Source organism: Delphinus delphis, chromosome 10, assembly GCF_949987515.2.
Source record: "Delphinus delphis chromosome 10, mDelDel1.2, whole genome shotgun sequence".
Taxonomy (NCBI): domain Eukaryota; kingdom Metazoa; phylum Chordata; class Mammalia; order Artiodactyla; family Delphinidae; genus Delphinus; species Delphinus delphis.
In genome coordinates, this window is record NC_082692.2 from 39,822,449 (window position 1) to 39,842,775 (window position 20,327).

Sequence of the window (20,327 nt, forward strand, 5' to 3'; positions counted from 1 at the left end):
TCAGACCACCGCATGACCCATTTCAAGATGACTGTCACAGCTGACTGCTGTTTCTGCAAGTAGCCCCTTCCCTTCACCTATAGAAGCTCTTGCCCACTGATTGTCAGTGGGGGAGAATTGGCCTTTGGACGGGAATCCGCCCTCCCCCCAGGTTGCTGGCCTCCAAAATAAAGCAAACTTTCCTTTCCACCAAACTTGCCTCTTAATTGGCTTTACAGCAGCGAGCAGCCGGATCCCCAATTTCGGTAACAGTTTTTGGCACCCGACGTAGGGCTGCTGCACTCTCACAGCACCTGGCTCCCTGGGGTTTTCCCCCCCGAGCAGACCCGCCCACCATGACCGTGTGCTGGGATGGCTGCGAGGAGCCCGCTGCTCGTGGCTAGCTGGTCCTGAGAGAGGGATTTGGGGGGGCGTTCCTAGCAGCAGCCGAAACCATTTGTTTCAGGAACCCTCCCTGTTTCTCCCCTGCTCAGCTCTGGCTGCCAATGTACGTTTTTCCTTGGTAGCACGGAAACATGCATCTAGACGAGCTGACAAGCTCCGAGACAGAGTAAGTCCACTGGTGCGTACCCAGGCAAACTTCTATTTTGAGCACAAACTGCTATCTGGGCATTTTGCCAATTGGTTCTGACATGTGTCTGACACTGAGGACCATTTGTGTTGGGGAAATATTTGTTTGGGGATCTGTACCAGTCATCCTCTTGGAGGATTTGTGACAGTTCTGTCTTCTGGTGTGTGAGTGTATATATATTCCATTTGTGTGATTGGAAAAATTTTAGCTATGAGATTATGGCTAAAGAAAAAAGACAATTTTTTTTGGGCCACACTGCTTGACATACAGGATCCTAGTTCCCTGAACAGGGATCGAACCTGTGTCCGCTGCAGTGGAAGCACAGAGTCTCAAGAACTGGACCACCAGGGAAGTCCCAAAGATACTTTTTTTTACCAATATAAGGCAAAAGTATTCTTTAGACTCTGGAGAAAATTGGTTAAGATGAAACGCTTTTGAAATTCCAAGAGTTTTGAAATTCTTCTGGTTCTTTCTGCATCTGCAGTTTGAGAAAGCTAGCTTGATAAAATACTCTTTTCAGAATTCTGACCCTCAGAGAACAAAAATATGCCTAGGAGAAAACTTGAAGTTAACTCTTATCATGTCCTTGAAATACAAACACAGCCCACTTTGCCTGAGACTTCAGCCTTGGGTTAATTAGTAGAACTTCAAAAGATGTTTGGGTTTATTAAACATGCATCTTGTACCACAATAAAGAGAAACTATGCTATGCGAAAAAATGTGAGTTTTTAGAGGTTATGGAATATGTTCTTTTTAAAATTAATTATTTTATTTTTGGCTGCGTTGGGTCTTCATTGCTGCGTGCGGGCTTTCTGTAGTTGCGGCGAGTGAGGGCTACTCTTCGTTGCAGTGGACGGGCTTCTCATTGTGGTGGCTTCTTTTGTTGCGGACCGTGGGATCTAGTTGCACAGGCTTCAGTAGTTGTGGCAGGCGGGCTCAGTAGTTGTGGCTCGCATGCTCTAGAGCACAGGCTCAGTAGTTATGGCACATGGGCTTAGCTGCTCCACGGCATGTGGGAGCTTCCTGGACCAGGGATTGAACCCGTGTCCCCTGCATTGGCAGGTGGATTCTCAACCACTGTGCCACCAGGGAAGTCCCAGAATATGTTGTTAAGTTTGCCAATCAGTAAATGCTGGTATAACAGTTCAATTACTTATTTCTTGGTTTTGTTAAGGCTTTTAAGTGTTAAAAACTGAAATATGTAATTAAAGCTACTAAAAATGATAAGGGAAGCATTTCAGTGTGTAAAGCAAGTAGGATATGCATGGTCGGCAGAGAAGGTATAAAGAATGGAGATATTTTTGTTGAGGAAAAATGATGGTAATAATCTTGTCCTAGAGTTGGTTATTTCTGGATGGGGAAATCATATGGATACAAAAGTGATAAAAGGTTTGCAAAAAAAGGGAACCTTGAGAAAAGAATTTTGTACACTGTCAGGAGTGATTAAGATTAGATTGGATTTAATTAGGTAAACATCTATAGTAAGCTGGTAAAGACTGGAATTTGGCTTCTTTCTCCCTGTTAAGAGAACAAATTTTCCTGGAATACTGAGCTGCTTTTAATAACAGATTGTAAGTTTCTTTCTTTTTTTTTTAAATAACACCAATATTTTTTAAATTAATTAATTAATTAATTTATTTATTTTTTGGCTGCATTGGGTCTTCATTGCAGTGCATGGGCTTTCTCTAGTAGCAGGGGCTACTCTTCTTTGCAGTTTGCAGGCTGCTCATTGCGGTGGCTTCTCTTGTTGTAGAGCACGGGATCTAGGCACGCCGGCTTCAGTAGTTGTGGCACACAGGCTCTAGAGCACAGGCTCAGTAGTTGTGGTGCACGGGCTCAGTTGCTCCACAGCATGTGGGATCTTCCCGGACCAGGGCTCGAACCTGTGTCCCCTGCATTGGCAGGCGGATTCTTAACCACTGTGCCACCAGGGAAGCCCATAAGTTTCTTTCTCTAGCCAACTTTGAGTATTCCAAAAGGCCCCTAGGCATCTCAGAAGAAATACTAAAGCAACTAGGATTTCGTAAGTTAAATTATATGGACAACATTTGATAACTTTCAGATCATACTGCTGAACTGGGTAAGAAATTTAAAGAATTCTAATGAAAAGCTATTGTTTTGCTTCAAACCATATGTATATATGTATTTGGCTGTGCCGTGCAGCATGCAGGATCTTAGTTCCCTGACCAGGGATTGAACCTGTGTCCCCTGCATTAGGAGCGCAGAGTCTTAACCACTGGACTGCCAAGGAAGTCCCTAAAACCATATTTTTGACCCCAATGCTCAGGATGGAAAAAATTGGCTAGTTATCACAGAGTATAATTACTTATGATGTGTATCACTGCTGGCTTTAAGTTTACTACTAAAAGCACATGTACAGGGACTTCCCTGGTGACACAGAGGTTAAGACTCTATGCTCATAATGCAGGGGGCCCAGGTTTGACCCCTGGTCTGGGAACTAGATCCTACATGCATGCCTCAACTAAGAGTTTGCATGCCACAACTAAGGAGCCCACAAACCGCAACTAAGGAGCTGGCGAGCCACAACCAAGGGGCCCTCGAGCCGCAACTAAGGAGCCCACCTACCGCAACTAAGACACAATGCAACCAAATAAATATTTTTTAAAAATAAAAGAATATGGGGCTTCCCTGGTGGCACAGTGGTTGAGAATCTGCCTGCTAATGCAGGGGACACGGGTTCGAGCCCTGGTCTGGGAAGATCCCACATGCCGCGGAGCAATTAGGCCCGTGAGCCACAACTGCTGAGCCTGCACGTCTGGAGCCTATGCTCCGCAACAAGAGAGGCCACGACAGTGAGAGGCCCGCACACCGCGATGAAGAGTGGCCCCACTTGCCACAACTAGAGAAAGCCCTTGCACAGAAACGAAGACCCAACACAGCCAAAAATAAAAATAAATAAATTAAATGAAGGCTCAACATTAAAAAAATATATATATATATTTGAAAAAAATAAAAAAAATAAAAATAAAAAATAAAAGCACATGTACAGTGCTTGTGTGACAATTGGGTATTAGTGCTAACATGTGTAGCCTATAAAATGTTTCCCCATCAGCATATACCCCTGTATTAGTTTGTCATGTCTGATTAGTTTTCCCCCATCATGGATAACTAGGCCAATATATAACCAAAAAGTAGGTCTAGCACTGAGGGACACAAATGAACCCAGAGCAGCAGTGCTGGAAAAATATATTGATTATCAATGCTTTCTATGCAAACATTTGCAGTTAAAGTGGGGGGGAAATGATGGAAGAAATTTTCACATATTGAGGTATGGGGAAGTCATTCTGGCTTACACATGATTTAATATGAACTTTAGACTAACCAAAACAGCCTGTTTGTGGCCTAGTCAACATACATTGTATATCTGCTTTAACCATTAAGGGAAAAAAAAAACCACATTCAGAGAATAATACAAAGATGCATTTTTACTGTTATCCTCATTGTAATAGGTCTACTAATTTTCAAATGTTTGTCCAGGTACTATGACAAGTAATCAAAGAGAGAGTTAATGTTTTCATAGTATAAAACGTTGGGGACTTCCCCAGTGGCGCAGTGGTTAAGAATCTACCTGCTTGGGCTTCCCTGGTGGCGCAGTGGTTGGGAGTCTGCCTGCTGATGCAGGGGACACGGGTTCGTGCCCCGGTCTGAGAAGATCCCACATGCCGCGGAGCGGCTGGGCCCGTGAGCCATGGCCGCTGGGCCTGTGCGTCCGGAGCCTGTGCTCCGCAACGGGAGAGGCTACGACAGTGAGATGCCCGCGTACCGCAAAAAAAAAAAGAATCTACCTGCCAATGCAGGGGACATGGATTCGATCCCTGGTCCGGGAAGATCCCACATGCTGCAGAGCAACTAAGCCCGTGCGAGACAACTACTGAGCCTGTGCTCTAGAGCCCGCGAGCCACAACTACTGAGCCCGCGTGCCACAACTACTGAAGCCTGCGCACCTAGGGTCCATGCTCTGCAACGAGAAACCACCACAATGAGAAGACCACACACTGCAACAAAGAGTAGCCCCCACTCGTCACAACTAGAGAAAGCCCGTGCGCAGCAACAAACACCCAACGCAGCCAATAAATAAATTAAAAAAAAATGTTGATGCTAAGCATGCAACTTGAGATTATTTCCAACTCTGTGTCCATTCCCAAAATGAGGCAGGACTATGCCCCACTTCAGCAGGAAGTAGCGAGAGCAGTTGTTGCCCCATTCACTCAAAGATTTGGGGGAAACTGGAACAGAAATGGAACTAAAACAGAATTCCTCTACCAAGTCTACAATTAACCTCTCTATCCAAAACTTTATTCCCTTTCTTGTTTTGTACCTGTCCCTCCTCAAGACTAAGGAGTATCAAAGAAAACAGGGTATTGAAATGGAGCAGGACCCTATGGTCCTTGCCCCACATGTCCTCAGCCTGCCTTTTGAGTGTGGAAAAACTTTAGCCAAAGAGTAAGTTTAATCAGAGAAGTGAGAAAATGAAGAAACAAAGGAAAACAGTCCAATAAGACTAAATAATAATAGATTAGTCATTAAGCATAGTCAAGGACCATTAGTTCCTCCTCAAGGGCTATAGATAATACTCTGAGCCATATCCTATGAGCTGTCTTATAGATACTAAAACCCCACCAGGTGGAAGAAGTTAACTACATGATGACCAGGCTCTAGCCATGACATAAGCTGAGAACTGGCCTCAATTCTGAGAGATGGCCTCAAAGAAATGGGAATAAACCAACCCTGGAACTGAAGATTAACTGTACTTAAAATAATCAAGATGCTCTATGTCAAAAAAAACAAACAAGCCAATCAGAAAATGGGCAGAAGATCTAAATAGACATTTCTCCAAAGAAGACACAGAGATGGCCAAAAAGCACATGAAAAGATGCTCAATATCACTAATTATCAGAGAAATGCAAATCAAAACTACTATGAGGTATCACCTCACACTGGTCAGAATGGCCATATCAAAAAGTCTACAAACAATAAATGCTGGAGAGGGTGTGGAGAAAAGGGGACCCTCCTACACTATTGGTGGGAATGTAAATTGGTATAGTCACTATGGAAAATTGTATGGAGGTTCCTTAAAAAAACAAAAATAGAGCTACCATATGGTCCAGCAATCGCACTCCTGGGCATATACCCGAAGAAAACCATACTTCAAAAAGACATGTGGGCTTCCCTGGTGACGCAGTGGTTAAGAGTCTGCCTGCCAATGCTGGGGACACGGGTTCAAGCCCTGGTCCGGGAAGATCCCACATGCTGCGGAGCAACTAGGCCATGCACCACAGCTGCTAAGCCTGCACTCTGGAGCCGGCGAGCCACAATTGCTGAGCCCATGTGCCACGACTACTGAAGCCTGTGCACCTGGAGCCCGTGCTCCACAACAAGAGAGGCCACTGCAATGAGAAGCCTGCGCACCGCAACGAGGAGTGGCCCCTGCTCACCACAATTAGAGAAAGCCCATGCACAGCAACAAAGACCCAATGCTGCCAAAAATAAATAAAGTAAATATATATATAAAAAGACACATGCACCCCAATATTCATTGCAGCACTATCTACAATAGCCAAGACATGGAAGCAACCTAAATGTCCATCCACAGAGGAAAGGATAAAGAAAATGTAGTACATATATAGAGTAGAATATTACTCAGCCACGAAAAAGAATGAAATAATGCCATTTGCAGCAATATGGATGGACCTAGAGATTATCATACTAAGTGAAGTTAAGTCAGACAGAGAAAGACAAACATCATATGATATCACTCATATGTGGAATCTAATTTTTTTAAATGATACAAATGAACTTATTTATAAAACTGAAACAGACTCACAGATTTCTAAAACAAACTTATGGTTACCAAAGGGGAAACATGGTGGTGGGTGGGGGGAGGATAAATTAGGAGTTTACGATTAACATACACACACTACTATATATAAAATAGATAACCAACAAGGACCTACAGCACAGGGAACTCTACTCAATATTCTGTAATAACCTATATGGGTAAAAAATTGGAAAAAGAACAAATATACTATATGTATAACTGAATGACTTTGCTGTACACCTGAAACTAGCACAACACTGTAAATCAACTATACATCAATAGAAAATTAAAAAAAAAAAAACAAGATGATGCTGATTAAACCACTGCATGACCAATTTCAAGATGACTGTCAGAAGTGAATGCTGTTTCTGCATGTAGCCCCTTCCGTCTGTCTATAAAAGTTCTTGCCTACTGATTGTCATTGGGGGCGGGGGGTTGGCATTTGGACAGGAATCCACCCTCCCCCCACAGGTTGCCGGCCTCTGAAATAAAGCAAACTTTCCTTTCCACCAACCTTGCCTTTTAATTGGCTTTAGAGTGGCGAGTAGCTGGACTCCACTTTCAGTAACAACACTACTAGGAGCTGTGAGCCTTGAGCAGGGGACAGCTCACTACTTCTGCACCGCAGCCTTGGACACTGTGAACCCTGACCAGTGAGGATGCTGGGCGAGGGCTAGTCTCTGCAAGATTCAGCCCAACCAGGGGATCCAGGCTGGCCCTCAGGCTCTGGGCAGACATGTGGCACCAACACCTAAGGATACTTGGTCAAGGGTGTCCCTCCCCTTCTCGGGCCTCAGCTTCCCCATCTGTTCAGAGGCTGGTGCTCTTTTGCTCCTTGCTCCTCTCAGGCACTAAATATATTTTGTTCCTTTTGCCTTAGCAAAGCCTCAGACACACCTTCCCACACTCACGCACAGTGGTGGTAGGTGGGCAGGAAGGCAGCTGAATTCATCAAGGGACAAAGAAATGAGCCTCAATTTTTTTTCTTCTTCATTTGGCACTTTTCACTTAAAAAGCAGTACTTGCTTCATAAAGAACATTTTGAATTTAGGTTTGAAGAAGTAAAGGGCAGGGATATTTAATGAAAGACTTAAGTATCCCTGGGGCCAGAGACCATCTAGAACCCTAGGAGTCACAGAGCTCTGCTCTTTGGGATCTCCAGCACATACAGCTGTTAGCAGCTGGCGATGGGGGTGGGGGGGGGGTGTAGGGACATTTGGTTATGGGAGCAACGACGACACGGTTGAACCCACCCCTGGTAGTGGGGAAGTGACTCCACACACCTTGACAGAGGGCAACTTGGTGCTCTCTCCCACCCTTAGAGGCACACACCCTTCACCCAGCAGCACCACCCCTAGGAATTTACCTGGAAGGTAATGCCACCCAATTTTATCTACTGCAGCACTGCTTGTAAAAACCAAAGGCTGGAAACAACCCAAATGCGCGGCCGCAGGGGACCAGTTAAGTAATTTACCATGCAGGCCTGCAACACAATGCTCCGGTCTCGAATGGAAGGAACCCTCCAAGCCCTGTCACTAAAGCAGGACGAGCCAGGTTCAGCACAGTGTGGCTGGATCTTCCATTTTTATGGGGGGAAACATACGAGCAGAGAATATTTTTGGAAAGCTGAGTAATGGTAGTTGCCTTCAGGGAACTAGGTGGCTGGGGAACGGGAACAGGGAGGGATTTTTCACCATGGGTCCTTTTGTGTCCTTTAGATTTTGCCTTGCATACATTATATATTTTTTAAAAAGCCTCCAGCCAGTGCTGGAGAAGAGCTGAGGGAGCTGGGAGCCATGGAGGGAGGGGACAGAGCAGTGCAGATCTGGCAAGTCAGGCTAGAAGGGAATGCAAGAAGGCAGAGGCCACTCTCCACCTTGTCCAGATCCAGGGAGGGTGGGACTGGCTGCGGCCCCACCCTGGGTGTAGGCAGGGTTTCCCAGCCTCCCGGCGAGGTAGCACATCTAGTAGAAATAGCTCTACCCTTGGGGTCCCTGCTCTGCCACCCAACTGCTGTGTGACGCTGGGTGACTCACATGGCCTTGCTGTGAAATGTGGGTGATGCAACCAGACTTAAGGATTAGATGAGCCGGCGGTGAGGGTCCAGCCCACACCCTGGGAAAGACCCACACAGAGGTGGCCCAGGAAGCCAGGCAGGCAGCGTCAGGGAAGGGACGTGGGAGGGGGCATGGGAGCACCCCATCACCCCGTGGCCAGACATGCCACCCCGCCCCGCCCCTGCCTCCTCCAAATCGGCCGCACACCGGCACCCGGGGGCTTAACTCAGGCAAATGCCGGGTCCTTCCTGAATGGCGGTCAAGGGCTGCCATCACTGAGAGTGCGGCATCTCTCAGGTCAGGAAGCTGGCGTGGCCGCAATCTGCTGCTCCCGGTGGACAAGCCCCATCCGCACTCAGCTGTCCTCAGCCCATCAGACAGGCACAACGTCTATCACTTTTCTCATCGTGGTTGTAAAGCTGCTGTGGCCCTGGAAGCCCTGCATCGTTAATAATAACAGCTGGCATTATGGAGCACGGACTTGGTGCCAGGGCCTGTCGGCACGTCTCAGTGCCTCTAATCCCCACTGCAGCCCTGTAAGGCGGGAGCCGTTCTCACTCCCACATTGTGGATGAGCGCCCAGAGGCTGAGACCCGACTGAAAGAGCCTGTCAGCCCTCACTTCTGATTTGTCACCTCTGTTGCTGGAATAGGGGTGAGAGTCCCATTTCAGGATGGGCCCTCTCTGTCTGTGGAGCCAGGGAAGGTGCCGGGCCTTTCTCACCCCCAAGGATGCTGTAGCCCTTGGCACACATGTGGCACGGGTGGTATTGGGCTCTGGCCCCAGCTTGACCTCTTTTACCAGTGAGATCTCGGCCGGGTTGCGTCACGGGAGTCTCAGTTTTCTAACTCGTATGATGAGAAAACAATACTTGAGTCTTCAAAGAGCAAATGATAAAAGGGTGGTAAGTTCTTTTTGAAAAACACAGACCACTATGGAAATGTGAAGTTTTAATGCAGGCCTTGAACTTGCCTTTAAGGAGAAAAGAACCTGAAGGTGAAAGGTGTTCCCCCTCAGGCCCCAGGCCCACTGCCAGCTGCCTCTAAAAGACCTTGGGGGGCAGAGGCCTTGGTCATGTTCCCTTGACCCCTGGCTTGGAGAGGGGATAGAGGAATTAAAAGCATGAGCCCAGGGAGGGCAGGAGGGTGTGGACGCCACCGTGTAGATTCCTAGGCACTAGCCACTAACAACCCCAGGCCTCGGAGTCACCCAGCTCCTCTCTCTTCTCGCACCCCACACCCAACCCATCAGCAGATCCTGAGCAGTGCCTGGCACGCAGTAAGTACATGATCCTTATTTGCAGAATGATGAATAAATGCTAAGGACCTTCTGGAACATTCCTTCATTAAATAGCAGAAACACTGAACTCTGTACCCTAGAGCCAAACATAGTCACCTGCACACAGTCGGTGTTCAATCCATGTTGATAACGATGGTGACACAACCAAGAGCCGAATCCCAGAGGAGCGGGTCCCAGATCCCTCCTGTCCTCTGCTTCCGAGCCCCTCCTCTCCTCTTGGTCAACCCTCAGGGTCCAGTTCCAGGGTCTCTTCCTCCTTGATCCCCCGTGATGATTCTGCCCTCAGGATGCTGCCCTCCATCCCTAGGGATCCCGCAGCACAGACAGAGTAGGTAGCAATCGGGCTGTCACGTCACCCTCTCTTCACTCTCTCTTCATATTAACCACAACCATTTTTGAATACCTACTATGTGCCAACCTCTTGATGCCCTTTATTTCTAATTCTCTTAACAACCCATTGAGATGAGTGATGACTCCCCTGCCTTCTCTGAGACTCAGAGAGGTTAAATAACATGTCCAAGGTCACACAGCAGGGAGGAGGCAGAGTCAGACCCAGACCCAAGGGTGAGTCCTTCCCCTGCCCCTCCGTCCCAGAGCCCATACTCCATGGGTGTCACCCCAGCCCTCCTGGCCTAAGGGACTGGCTCAGCTCAAACCTCGGCAGGGCCATGAGAAGCCAGAGCTGCCTCCCCCTCACCCAGGGTGGGTCTCAGATCTCACAAACATTCCCAGCAGCTCCCCCGCCCCTCACCTCACCCAGAGATGGACGGGCTCACTGTGCCTGACGTGGGGCCACCCAAGGACCCTTACCAGCCTCTGCTGGGGCTTCAGATGCAGCGAGAAGGATCCAGGTCAGCTGGAATACGCTGTCCTTCCACCCCTCCCTGTGACACACACCCCAAGCTCATTCCGGGCTCTGCTCCTTTGCTCACGCCTTCTCTCCTGCCTGGGGCGCATGCTATCCTCCCTCCCATGGATCACCTCTCCCCAGAACAACCCTGCTTCCCTTCAAGGGACAGTTCAGTCCCCCGCCAGAAGCCTACCTCAGCCCCACACCCGGGTGCGGTTCCTCATCACACCCCGCTGTCAACCACGTCCTGCTGGCTTCAGGATGCAGCCTGCTCTCCCAACATGCACAGCACCTCCCACCAGATCAGCACTACGAGCAAATTAGTTAAGGGCCCTGCCTTGGGGCCAGACAGAGCGACTGGGTTCAAATCCCGGCTCTGCCACTTTACTGGCTGTGTGACTTTGGCAAATTGCTTAAACTCTCTGTGCCTCAGTTTCCTCATCTGCAAAATGGAGGTGACGATACCACCAACCCCATGGGGTTGGCGTGAGGGTGAAATGAGTAGCCACGGGAAGCACCACGTTAACTGTTATTATTACTGTGGGTATTATTACCCGCTCTTGCCACAGCTGCAGAGCTTTCAAAACAGGAGACTGTCTGGATGATCTCTCTGGATGACCTCACGTCTCCTTCTCCCCTCTTTGGACTAACACCCCCATAGACCTTTGCTAAGGACTGACTTGTGTTCCCCTCCAATTTATATTTTGATACTCTACCTCCGCAAAGTGACTGTATTTGGAGATAGGGCTTTTAGGAGGTAATTACGGTTAAATGAGTTCATAAGGGTGAGGTCCTAATCCAATAGGATTGGCGTCCTTATAAGAAGAGGAAGAGCTCGCCCCCTCTCCCCGGGCTCAAGCAGAGGGAAGGCCGTGTGGGGACACAGCGGGAAGGCTGCATCTACAAGCCCGGAAGAGAGGTCTCACCAGGGCCCTGATAGGCTGGCATCTTGATATTGGACTTCCAGCCTCCAGACTGTGAGAAATAAGCGTCTGCTGTTTAAGCTGCCGAGACTGGTGTTTTGTTACAGCAGCCTGAGCTAAGACCACCTTCCATGACGGCTGGGTCTCGTCTGGAACCCCAGGTCTCCAGGTCCCCTGTGAAGAGAAGATCCCAGGCCTGGCTTTCTCTTGCCTTCTCTTCAGGTCTAAAAATCAGGCTCCACAACCTCCATCTCCTGTGAGGTAGGTCCCCAGGGCAGCCCCCAAAGCGCCCTGCCTTCAGAAATGATAAACCCCAAGGCGGGGAGGCGGGAAGAGGATGGAGGCAAAGGGGGAGACTGAGGGAGGCAGAGCCTGGGTCTCACTTGAGGCTGGAGGGCCCCAGAGGGACGCAGAGCTGAGGGAACGGGTGGGCCGTGGGGTTCGTCCCTGCAGGAAAGGGTTGAAGGCACTGCACCCCAGCCGCCCCTAGCTGGCCTCCCCTCCCCTCCCCTCCCCTCCTCCCGGCCACTCCCCCGACTCCAACCTTCACCCCTCACCACCCCTATCCTAACCCCTCTCCCTCCAGCCCCATCAGGCCCCAGGCCCTCTCACTCCTCCAGAAAATCACCCCCAAAGGCAGCCCCCGCGCTCCCCTGCTCCCAGGCCGCAGATGAGGCCACGTCTCATTAGGCCCACCCGTCTCTAGGGAGCCTCTAGGACCATTCTAGGTGCTGCAGGCTCAGCAGGGAAGGAGAACAGGCCTTCCCCCCATGGAGCCTACACCCCAGTGCAGACAGGAAGCCAAGCAGTGGATAAACATCACCACATTAGGTGATTAACATTAACAACAGTTGAAAAAACCAGGCAGGGAAGAGGGTGGTCAGGGGCAGTCTCAAGTAATGACCGGTGGAACAGGTGTACACACACCCCAGCTCCCCACCTTCCTGGCTACACTGACTCTCAGAGGTGCCCAGTGGGATCGAGCCCCAGCTGCCCACAGTGGGAACTGGCTCACTCAAGCTCCCTTCATGCCTCATCTCCACACTCTCTGTGTTTCCAGGGACCATCTCCCAATGAACCACTCTAATCGTAGCCTTGTCTCAGCCTCCACAGATGGGGAGGCAGGAGTGGGAGCTGGTGGGAAGACAGGCCCCCATCCTCCCTGCTCTGGACGTGTCTCCTCGAGACCAGTCATCCCACACATGGGCCCTCTGTCCTCACAGGGTGTGTCCTGTCCTGAGCCCTCTGCACCTGTGGTCTCCTGGAGGGCAGGAACCAGGTCTGCCCGCCCTGTGGATGATGCTCCTGGTGGGTGCACAGCAGGCTTTCCCGAGGCACAGAACTCTGACCAGGAAGAAGGGGCCCTCCGTCTTGAGCAGCACTGGGGGTGGGATGCATGCAGCCCACTCTTCTCCCCTTCCTGGCCGGGTAGAGCTGTCCTGGCCATGGTTGGGTCAGAAAAAGGCAAGAAGTGTGCACCCAGTCCATGCAGGACATCCTGTCCAACTCGATGCCCTGGGGCAACTGCCCAGCCAGGGGGGCATTGCATCCCTTCCCCTGTGAGGGCTGAAACCATTACAGCACGGATGCAGGGGGCCAGCCATTGAGGCAGAGACTCCTGGCTTTAATTGCAGCCCTGATCCTCATAGTGCAGCTCTGGGCTACAGCATGAGCAAACCAGAAACCTGCCTGCCTCATGGAGCTGACATTCTAGAGGGCTAGACAGACAAGAAACCAGATGAAAAAGTAAATGATCAAGTGTGGTAGAAGGTGACAAAAGCTCTGGAGAAGAATAAGGCAGTGAAGGGGTCTGGGAGGGATGGTGGGGACTTAGGAGCGATGCTGTTTTACACAGGCTGGTCAGAGAAGGCCGTTCTCAGAAAGTGGCATTTGAGCAAAGACCTGAAGGAGGTGAGGGAGGGCACCATGCAGATATCTGGGGGAAGAGCATCCAGGCTGAGGGAACAGCCAGTGCAAAGGCCCTGAGGCACAAGCATGGCTGCCACGGTTGAGGAACAAGGGGGCCATGTGGCTGAAACAGAGGGAGTGAGGAGAGGGGAAGGTTGAGGTCAGAGAGGTTGGTGGGGAAGGCGGGGAGAGAATGCAGACACGTGATGCCTTGTAGGTCAGAGCGAGGCCTGTGACTTTTCCCCCATCGAGTGAGATGGGAGCTAGTGCAGGGCGTGAGAAGAGGTGGGATGCGATCTGGCTTAGAGTTTTTGTTGTTGTTTTTAATATTTATTCGTTTATTTATTTGGCTGCACCAGGTCTTAGTTGCCGTGTGTGGGATCTTTCAGTTGCGGCACGTGGGATCAGGGATCGAACCCAGGCCCTCTGCCTTGGCAGCGTGGCGTCTTAGCCACTGGACCACCAGTAAAGTCCCTGGCTTACGTCTTAAAGGATCCCTGGCTGCTGGGGGCATAGGAATAGGGGACTACAGGGGGCAAGAAGTACAGGGCACCTGCTGGCAGGTGGCTGTAGCCCTCCCATCAGGGAAGATGGGGGCTCAGACCAAGGTAGTAATGCCAGAAGCAGTGAGGGGCGGGTGGGGTGGGAAGTACTCTGACGTGGGGCCAACAGAATTTGCTGATGGTTTGGCTGTGAGTGCGAGAGGGAGGAGGAGTCAAGCGTGGCATCAGGGTTTGGGCCTGAGCAGCCGGCAGGTGGGGTGCTGTTTCCTGAGCTGGAGAGCACCGCGGGAGGAACAATTTAAGGGAGATGGGAGCTCAGTTTTGGCGCCCTGAGAGCCAAGTGGAGATGTTCCTTCTTCTCCCCAGAGCTCCTGCACTGGGGGCACGTGGGGAGGGGCCCCCCCTGGGCCAAATTCTTCCTCTAGTCCTGGGGTCCCGGCCTCTGAGTGATCCTGGGGCTTCCCTTCAGCTCCCTCTGATGCTGGGAAGGCTGCTGGAGGTGGGGGGCATGTGCTCTGGGCTGTGAGCCCGCTGGGGGTGATGGGTGGGGCTGGGAAATGGGCCCCAGGAGGCCATTCTGCTGGCTAACTGCCCCAGAGCCTGGGGGCAAAAAGGGTAGGAGAGAGACAGAGCAAGCAAAGACAGACCCCAGGGGGACATGGGACAGAAAAAAATTGAAGAGAAGGGGAATGTGGCCTAGAGAAGGCCAAACAGGAGTGGGGGGGCGGTGGTTAGGGCCAGGCCTGAAGGGCCTGGGGAAGGGACAGATCCTTCCAGCTCTTGATCTCCAGGCCTCACGGGCCCTTGTTGTGGCCGGGATGGAGGCTGGCCCAGCTGTAGGAGGTGAAGCAGGATAGACGCCAGTGCCAGCCCCAGGCCCTGACCTGTGCCGGGGCTCAGAGAAGCAGGGGGCAGATGGTAACGGTGCACACGGGTTACTGGACTGACAGCTTCTGGGCAGATCTGCAGCCCTCACCCAAGCTCCTGCCATCTGAGACCCTCCCTCTCACCTGCTGGGCCCTTAACCCTGAAGTGGGAGGCCCTTGTGCCTATACTCAGCAGGTGCAACTAAGGTTTGCAGAAATGAATGGAGCCACGTCAGCCTCTCAGCACGTATTCCCCGGCCCCATCACACTGGGCCCTGTGCCCAAGTGCCCGGGAAGGGGAAGCGCCACAGAGTGGTACCAGGACCCAGCCAAGCTCTCAGGGGGTGCTGGGGATGGAAGGCAGGCAGGAGAAGGGGGCAGACCCTCCAAGGCCCAGGCACCCTAGGCACGCCTGAGATTGCACACACCAACCCCTGCCCCCTCAGGCTGGGATTTCCTCCCCACGCTGGCCGAGGCCCTTTAGCTGTGGCCCAGGGCCCGCCAGGACCAGGTGCACTCCACCCACTGCGCTGCTGCAGGCCCTCCTGCCCCCTCCGTGCCCAGAGCCAGGCAGTGCGGCCCAGCTCCTCCCCAGGCCCGGCCCCACCCCTTCCTGGGCAGCAGGCAGCAGCTCCTCTGCAGTGCCCCGAGCTCCCCCAGCAGCAGTGGAGTCATCCCCAGAAGCAATGCAGCAGAGGCACAGAGAGAGGGGGAGGGAGGGCCACAGGCACCCCCCACCCAATCAGGGCCCGCTCTCCTATACCCCAGCATGGAGCCCCTGGGCTTGCTGGGGCGGTGGGACAGGGGTCCTGGGGGAACTGGGTCTGCAGGGGAACAAGGAGGGGTAAGGGCCTCAGCTTGGGGGAGAAGAGAGATGCCTCTCTCCTGACTGGGGCTCTAAGCCCAGGGCCTGAGAGCAACGGGGCCAGCAGGGAGGCTGCTGATAGTGGAGGCGGGGGTCTGCTGGTTCCAAATGACCAGGGCCCAGCAGTGCCCTGAGCAGGGGCGGGGGGTATCCTCACCCACACACCCCCCAGCCTCAGACTGGGGAGCAAGCACTTTGGGTTCCTGGGAGTTCCAGCCCCCTTGGCCTGCTCTGCCTGGGAAGAGGCATTTCTCCAGTCGGGACCTGTGGCAGCGGTGGAGAGAGGGACAGAAGTGCAGAGGAGGAGAGGTAGCAGGGGCACAGTCCTCCTGATGGAGAGGACCCAGGTTCTGAAGAGGGCCTCTCAGGATGCAGGCTGCTCCCCACCAGTTCTACTGGCCCTGGCCCCTTCGACCCCTGTGCTTGCCACCAGGTACTGCCGGTAGGAGGGCACGGCAGCCCTGGGGCCCCACTCTCCGTGCAGCCTCTTCTGGCTGTCCCCACCGGAATGCCTACCTGGGCCCGTCTGGGCACCTAGCCAGGGGCACGTAGGAGTGCACTGTCCCCACTGGGCCAGGCCAGGGCCGGAGGGGCCGGCTGTCCTCCTCCTTCTCCGTGGTGGCGGGCAGGGAGGGGGCCTGGCGCCCGGGCTGGGAGCTCTGTCCTCTTGGGTTCCCTCCACCGCTCGCTGCTCGGGAAGGCAGCAGCGCCCGAACTGCAGAAGCCAGCTCCCCGCCCCCACGGCCGCCTCCTCCCCCTCCCGCCTCCCGACCCGCCTCCTTCTCCCGCCACCCACCTCCTTCTCGTTTCTATGGCAACCGGGCAATGCTCGCTCAGCCAGCCTCCTTCCCGCGTACACCCGGGGACGCCCGCCTACGTTGCGGCTCCTGCATCCCCGGGCTGTTGGGCACGCGCACACTTCACCTTCCCAGGCTCTTGCAACCACGCCCCACGGGATGGGGGGGGGGTCCCTGCTCCAGCCCCGTCTTCTCTTTCTGCCTGAGACCCTGCTCCCCCAGCATCCCTTCAAGGCACTGTAAGCTGCACCTTTCCACAGGCTTCCCTCAGGTCCTTAAAATCTTACCGCATGCCTCTCTGTAAAACATTTCTACTTGCTTAATCATTTATTCTCATTCAGTCATTCCTCAATTCCAAACTTTTATTCTGAGATTTTTCTGTGTCAGGCCGAGTGTGAGATGCTTGTCTACAATCTCATTCCATGAGATTCCATACCCATTTTACAGATTGGAAACTGAGGCCCGCAGTAGTGAAACAATTCCTCTGGGCATCCAAGGCTCCTGGGCTTGCTATTGGCAGCAAGGCTTTGTGATCTGAATTCTGGTGCTGCTCCCACAGGCCACAGCTGTCATACACCCCTTAGAGCAAACATCTAGGCTTGTACCACACACGTATGACTCATTAGCACCAACACGTGTACATGCACATGTGCACCCCAACGACACATATATACAAACACACATTATGTGTATTTGCACACGTGCATTTCCACAAATCTGTGGATCTACCTATACACGCACAGGTAACACACACACATACTTACACATAACTCTAACACTAATATCAGTGTACACACATCTACACGGATCCAGAACATGTATCACACAAACCCGTCCTACATAAAATCACAGCTATACACGCAAGCCCCCAACCCTAGCCTTATGGGACGGATCGGTGACACCAGTAAGTGTCCCAACCAGGAGAGGATCTGTCTGCTCTTCTAGATACTAATCTGCCCACCGCGTCTTAGCTTGGCTGCTGGAGGGACTGGGGTTGGGAGGAGACGGGGTTCACCCTCCCCCACTCCCTCTCCCTCATTCTGAAAGTCCTCTGCCTGGTCCAGACTAGATCCTACCTAGAGCCCCCTCAGCCTAGGAGGCTCACAGATATTCCCCCCACCCTCCTAGCTGCTGTCCAGTCCTGGTACTTGGAATTATGACAGGATTGAGTAAAATGGGACCCTCCTCCCCAGAGGGAGTTCCAGGCTCAGACAGCCCTGCCACCCGCTCCTCCCCAGGAGGGATAGCATGCAGTGGGCGCCAGAGCAGGGTCTGTAGATCGAGTGGAGAAAGGGGCCCGGGGCACACAGTGTTCCCCACAGGATGTGCTGACCCCAGCCCAGCACTGCCTCAGGAAGACCTCAGGCAGGATCACTGCAGCCCCTGTGCCCTAGGGTGATTCTCAGGGACCCCACACAGCCTAGAGAGGGCACACACAATCAGAAAGAACCAGAAGCCCACCAAAAATTAAGCCAAAAAGTGCCTGTTAATAATGACAGCCTCTTCCATAGTTCATCCCATCTAAGACCCGTCTCAATCATAAGACTGCTGCCAGTTAAACCAAGACATGCTCTAAATTGTATGAAGCATCCTAATATCAGTGATGTCAAATGTGAGGGGGAAATCGTCTTAGAATAGATGAAAATAGGGCATTTCATTCATTCAACCGATATTTACTAGGCACGCACCATGTGCCACGAACTGTTCTAGGTGCTGGGACACAGGCCGTGGGCAAAACAAAGTCCCTGCCCTTAGGAGTGATGAGCTAGTGGATTTACTGATTCCAGTTCTCCTGTAGCGTCTCCGTCTCCGGCTGTCACGGCAGCCCTGCAGATGAGGTCACAGGACTGATTAGGAAACAAAGGCTCTGAGAGATTGAGCAATTTTCCCAAGGGGACAAAGCCAGAAAATGCCTGGGCTGGGATTTGAACCCTATGCCTGCCAAGCTTTTCCCGATGCTCTATGTTGGTTCCATTAGGAAAGATCCGATTAGGAAACACAGTGACAGCCACCCATTTTCTAGGAGTTTCACAGCCAGGGTGCTTCTCATCCTTAGGTCAAAGGCAGGACAGGGTCATAAGTGCTTGAAGTGCTAGGGACATAGTGGGTGTGAGTGAGGGCCCCTCCCCCAAACAACCGCAGAGGTGACTTCCAGCCTGGCCTACTTGGGCCAGAAGCCTGACGCTGGGTGTCCCCAGGACTGGAGGTGCTCAGTAGTCAGTGAGGTCGACACCCAGGCCAAGAGGGTGGGGATGCCTGGTGCCTGAGAGCAGATTCCCGGGAGAGCTAGGGGGTGGGGAGGGATTGAGTTCCCAGGCCCTGTAAACAGAGCCCCCTGCCCACCTGCCAGCCCCCGGCCCCGGATCATCTTTCTCCTAAAGAGCCGGTTCCATCCAGGGATACCAAAGATAGCTGCCCCCGACCCACCTCCATCAGCCTGATCCAGCCCCATCTGCTGCCTGGCAGACCCCTGAGTTCTGCCCTCCCACACTCAGGCAGGTTCTGTGCTTCTGAGAAGCTGACCCCTTCTGTCGCCCCCCACCTTCCCCAGGCCAGAGAGCATCCACCCCACCCCACCCTACTATCAGCCTGCTCAGCCCCATGTGCTATTGGGAGGGCCCCCAAGACAGGTATCATGGGGGTAGAAGACAACAAGATTGGGATATCCTTAGTTTTTGTCAAAGTTGACATCGATAAGAGGCCCCCCCAAAACCAGCAAAAATACGGGTAATAGGTTACGCCATGTCAGCCTGTGCCCTTTGAAACTACTCCGTCTTTAACTACCTCCTACCTCCCTCGTCTCCTTCCTCCCAAGTGAACCCCATTCAGGGGAAAATTGTCCTCTGCCACAGTTTTGTTGAAACTTTCCTCTGCATGTTAATTGGGCTAGAAAAATATCAAGGAGTCGCCATCTGCAGCCTCCACTCCCCTACTTTTAGGCCCTGGACAGGCCCAGGGACACCCCCCATGACCCCCCCCCCCAACATACACACCATGCCCGACCTCAGCCCCTTACTCCTGGACCTTAATCGTGTTCCAGTCCCACAGGTGGGATCAGTCTACAAATGAGGAGGGGGCCTCACCCAGGCCACAGGGCAGCTGCTCTCGTGCCCCCCAGGAGCAGCCAACCTGTTCTGTCACCACCTCCTTGTTCAACCCAAAGAGTATAATTGCCCCCCTCCCCAGCCCAGCAGTTATCCTCCGTGTTCCCCAGTGCTGGGCAAATGCAATCAGGGTTCATTAACTGCTGCTTTGTATCTCATTTGCATAATGCCCGCATGACTGTCAAAATGCCAGAATCCTCCCAAAACCTCTGCCCACGACAGGAGAATGGAGCAGATTGCTGGCCAGCAATGGAGAAATAAACTGGACAAGGCTCTGCTGAGGGTCTGTGTAGAGGACTAAACACATGGGGATGGAAAGAATCAGAGGGAGAAAACCAACAACTACTTTGAGTTTCAGACCCTGAAAGGTCCCCAGAGGAGGGGCAGTTGAAACTTACTGAGTGTGTGCTAAGGCCAGACACCATGCGCAGTGCTTTACACACTTCACCCACTTGTTTTCAACAATGAGCCATTTTACAGGTGTGGAAACCGAGGCTCAGAGCAGTTACGGCCTCACTATTCAAAGCCTGGGTCCCAGGTCCCACAGCTTGGGCATCACCTGGGAGTTGGTAGGAAAGGCGGAATCTCGGGTCCCACCCCAGACCTCCTGATCAGAATCTGCATTGTCACAAGATCACAGGAGATTACAATCTAAGGGACTTGGCCCGTGATCTAGCTTGAAGATGATGCTGGTGTCAGAACTGAGGCATCTGACCAAATCCCATGTCAGTGTCTTTAATACATT

The 20,327-nt window shown here is 52.3% G+C and overlaps 1 protein-coding gene across 3 annotated transcripts in view; it reads right to left on the minus strand.

Moving 5' to 3' along the window:
• The window catches only part of PACSIN1 (protein kinase C and casein kinase substrate in neurons 1), a 62,874-nt gene that overhangs the window by 7,668 nt on the left and 34,879 nt on the right, over positions 1-20,327 (minus strand). The window contains exon 1 of one of the 3 annotated variants that reach the window (XM_060021989.1): positions 16,478-16,544. The exons of 1 other annotated variant lie outside the window; for it this stretch is intronic. The gene's annotated coding sequence lies outside the window, so the exon portion shown is untranslated. Of the gene's footprint in view, positions 1-16,197; positions 16,387-16,477; positions 16,545-20,327 lie in introns of those variants that run through there. One more of the 3 variants, XM_060021988.1, reaches the window with a different exon arrangement.